The 5,000-nt window shown below is 28.7% G+C and overlaps 1 pseudogene; it reads left to right on the plus strand.

Annotated features, from left to right (window-relative positions):
- The window catches only part of LOC137644250 (putative neural-cadherin 2), a 150,212-nt pseudogene that overhangs the window by 123,893 nt on the left and 21,319 nt on the right, over window positions 1-5,000 (plus strand).

Here is a 5,000-nt window from a genome sequence, read left to right on the forward strand (position 1 = left end):
AGTGATAAATTTAAGAGTTGATGAGAGAAGTGCAAGAGGAATGCCAAGATTTGGGTGGATGGATGGAGTGAAGAAAGGCCTAGGTGACAGGAGGATAGATGTGAGAAAGGCATATGGATGTACTTGGTATTGTAAAAATGAATGGCAAACGATTGTGACGCATTTATGATAGGCCCTGATGTAAATCGGGTCACTTATGTGACCGCTGAGGTAACAGCAGTAGGAGATTTAGCATATGAAGCTTCATTTGTGGAGGAAGACAGGGGAGCTTGGGCTGAGGCATCCTGGCACTACCAACCAAATTTCTGCAACTTTTTAGGATCTCAGCTACCTCCCAATATTAGGGTAATTACCATGTATATATATATATATATATATATATATATATATATATATATATATATATATATATATACGTATATATGTATATACGTATATATATATATATATATATATATATATATATATATATATATATATATATATATATATATATATATATATATATATATATATATATATATCAAAATACGCCAATTTCCGTGTATATATGATAAATGAAGTAAACCCAAAATCTATGAAAAAAATAATTTATTTTGAACTTTCGGAGGAACCATGTACCTTCTTCACAAAACAAGAGGAAGGTAGGTGATCCCTTCGGAAGCTTTGTATGAATATAATATTTCATAGATTGTGGATATATATTTATATATATATATATATATATATATATATATATATATATATATATATATATATATATATATATATATATATATATATATATTTATATATATATATATATATATATATATATATATATATATATATATATATATATATATATATATATATATATATATATATATATATATATATATATATATATATATATATACACACACACATACACACACAAGTGTCTTTATGCGTGTGCGCTTTGTGGAATAGGTATTTCAGACGATTTTCTTGTTTACTCATCTCTCTTATTTTAAGTTAACAGTTTTCAATGTAATTATAACAGCAAGATAATAATAAGACACTTGTTGAAAGTCTGAAACTCTAATATTAAAGAAACCAGATTATTAGCTGAAAAAACAAATTCACAAAGAAATTTACACCATAAAAATATTTTTCATGAAATCAAGTACGTTAATGTAAATACCTACAAAAATATAAATGCATTAGTAAAGGTGGAATTTCACCCGTATCGTTACTAAGTACTTTAAAAGAATGAAGAGAATAGGGCGTGGTAGCAGGGTGTTGACCTGGATACGAGGTTACAGAAAATTTCTTCGAAATTATTTTGCGTTTTTGTTGGAAGTGTAGTGGAAAGGTAAGTTCTAAGGAATTGATATGAAATATTCATGAATTTTCTTTTTAGAGAGAGAGAGAGAGAGAGAGAGAGAGAGAGAGAGAGAGAGAGAGAGAGAGAGAGAGAGAGAGAGAGAGAGAGAGAGATAATATTACTACTTTTACTATCTTTTTTCTTTAGTCATTACTAGTGTTATTGTTATTATTATTACTGTACTAATGTTAGCCTCGCTGTTACGCAAGGAGGAAAGCACTTGCTTACAAGCCCAATCGTCTCGTTTGGAATAAAAGGAAATAAAAACTAACGAAAAGAATAAAGTCCTGCAGAAATGTTTGTTTTACGAAGCAATGATTTAATTGCCAACACCATCGAATGAGTTTTGATTTGTTTCTCCCCTTTGAGGAAAATTACTTTTTATCTTGATATCTTTTGTTTTTTTAACAGCCATTACAGCCATTTACTGTAACATTATACATCATATTAAATGCATTTACTAAAATGTGTTAAATACTTTTTATCTGAATAAAATTTTTCTGTATTTATATCTAACCAATCATGACTTATTTATGGGTTTTACTTTGAAAAAAAAATATCTCTTTTCTTTCGACCTTTTTCTGTATTTATAACAGCCATTACAGAATGTACCGTATGGAATGAATTTATAAAATAATATGGTAAATACCTTGGCTGGGTATAGAATTCTACAGTATTTAAATGTACCTAATCATGATTTATTGATGGGTTTTGGCTATAAAAAAAAACAGCATTGTTCTTTTTCTCAATATTTTTTTTTTGTTTCTACAACACCCCTTATAGATTTTACTGCAGTATTATACAAGATATCAAATGTAATTACATAAGATAATATTGTAAAATCCGTTTTTCTGTTTAAAATTCTAGAGTATTTAAGTCTATCCAATCATGAGTTGTTGGTTTTTTGTTTCTCCCCTTTGGGTCACGTTACTTTTTCTCTTGATACTTTTTTATAACACTCCTTACAGATATCCTTTATATTATACTACACATCAAATATGTTTAGAAAAGTATGGTAAATCTTTTTCTCTGCATAAAATTCTACGGTATCCAATTCTACCAAGTTGTGAATTATTGAGGGGTTTCGCTATCAAAACACAACATTGTCCTTTTTCTCTCTCAATATTTTTTTGTTTTTTTTTTATAACACCCTTTACTGGTTTTACTCTAATATACAAAATATCAAATGTATTTATAAAAAATATGGTAAATGCCCATTGTTTAAAATTTTACAGCATTTAAGTCTATCTAATCATGACTTGTTGATTTTTTATTTTTCTCCACTTTGGGGCTCTTAACTTTTCCTCTTGGTATTTTTGTTAATAATACCCCTCACAGGTTTTACTGTAATACAATACAACACAGAAATGTATTTATAAAAAATATGGTAAGTCTTTTTCTCTGTATGGAACTCTACACTATCTTAGCCTTACCAGTCATAACTTGGTTTTTTATGTTCCTTCCCTTGGGTACACAGTACTTTTCCTCTTGGTATCTTACTGCCTTTGTAACTTGCCTTATTGATCTCAAGTATAGTATTATGCAATCTACTTCTATTAACGTGTTTTCTTTCCATTTTATCAAATGAGTTTACATATGGTGAATTCTTTTTCTCTGTATAAAATTCTACAGTATCTAAAATCTACCCAATCATTACTTGTTGATAGGATTTACTATAAAAAACAACAACATCGCTCAATTCCACAGGTTGTTGACACTAACAAGACGTCGATCGTCACTCCTCGTCTCACCCGGACCACTCGATGTAATGTACAAGAGCCTGAGACTTGTACTCCATCCTCTTGTCTTAATGGAGGGAGATGTATTGGGACACCACATGGGAACAGGTAAGATGCAAGCCAATAGTCCCTCACATCGTATTTTGCTTTTTTATAGTTAATGTTCGGGGTTTAAACTTTTAAGGCAATTACCTTAGTTTTATGCCATTTTCAGGGTTTTAATGTAATTCCAAGGTAATATTGGCTTTACTAGCGTAAAATTTAAGAAAATTGGAAAAAGTTTTTAGGTAATCTTAGGTAAAAAGCAGCAGCATTTAAGGTAATGTCCACACGGAACATGCTGGAGTTTGAACCATGTTTATATGCGTAAGATATATTTTAATATAGTTGCCCTCCTTGAAATATTTTCTCATGTAGTTTATTTATTCCTTTGTTTCCATTCCTCACTGGGTTATTTTTCCCTGTTTAAAGCATCCTGCTTTTCCAGCGACAGTTGTAGTCTAGCTGGTAATTATAATCGAAATAATAATCAATTATAAATGAAGTTAATAGATATAGATGCTTTGTCTTAATATGAGTAATAATCCCTCTATAGTCAATGTACGTTCATATACCATTATCTTTTAATGCGTATGAATAATTCCTATGAAATGAAGACTTTATTCATGGAGTACTAGTTTTTCTAACTGAAAGAATGACTAAATCTTATTATTACTAATAATTGCTAAGCTACAACACTAGTTGGAAAATCAGAATGTTATAAACACAGAAGCTCCAACAGGGAAAATAGACCAGTGACGAAATGAAACAAGAAAAAATAAAAAAATTAAAGAACAGGAACATTGGAATAAATATCTCCTACATAAGCTATAATTTTAGAGATATAGTTAATATCGTCTCATGATCATGATTCTAAGTCTTTGGTTCTTTACTTACGTGATAAGGAAATTTTATTTACCTACTTTCGTTGATAGTTACGCGAGTTGATACATGATAATAAACCTATTTTTTTTATTGCCTAACATACTTCCATTTATTAGGCACTAAAATAGCCTCGTTTTTAATGGTATAGAGAACTTTCATCCTCTACGATTCTTATCACATCCCTATCATGTATTAAACTATCATCAATTCTATCACGTATAGGGAAAAAACTTCAAAATAATTTGTAGCCATAGATATAATTAAAAATCTAAAATTTTACCTTACGTTTTGAATGTGTTTTTAAATTCAGTTTGTTCAAACATTGCAAAATCATATTTGTACTAGATTTGAAAGATGCGAATGTGTCTGAGTATCAATTTATATATTTCTAGGAATACATGAACAAGTAAAAATAATTAAAGGTTAAGAGGTGATAATGAAATAACCTTAGAAAAAGAAACGTAAAAATATTTAAAGATGAATAGACAATAATCAAGAAATAACCTTAGGAAAAAGGTAAACATATTGAATGGTGAAGAGGAAATATTCTAGGAATGACCTTGGGAAAAATGTAAAAATATCTAAAGGTGGACACGTAATAAACAGAGAATAACCTTAGATAACAGGTAAGATTATTTAAAGGTGAAGAGGTAATAACCTTAGGAAAAAGGTAAAAATATTTAAAGGTGAAGAGGTAATAACCAAGCAATAACCTAAGGAAAAAGGTAAAAATATTTAAAGGTAGAGAGTTAATAATAAAGAAATAACTTTAGGAAACAGTTAAAAATATTTAAGGTGAAGAGGTAATAATAAAGGAATAACCTTAGAAAAAGGTAAAAATATCTAAACGGGAAGAGGTAATAATTAAAGAATAACCTTAGGAAAAAGGTAAAAAATATTTAATTGTGAAGAAGTAATAATCAATGAATAATCTTATGAAATATGTAAAAATATTTAAAGGTAAAGAGGTAATACTTAAGGATTAACCT

This window comes from Palaemon carinicauda, chromosome 7 (assembly GCF_036898095.1).
Source record: "Palaemon carinicauda isolate YSFRI2023 chromosome 7, ASM3689809v2, whole genome shotgun sequence".
Lineage (NCBI taxonomy): Eukaryota > Metazoa > Arthropoda > Malacostraca > Decapoda > Palaemonidae > Palaemon > Palaemon carinicauda.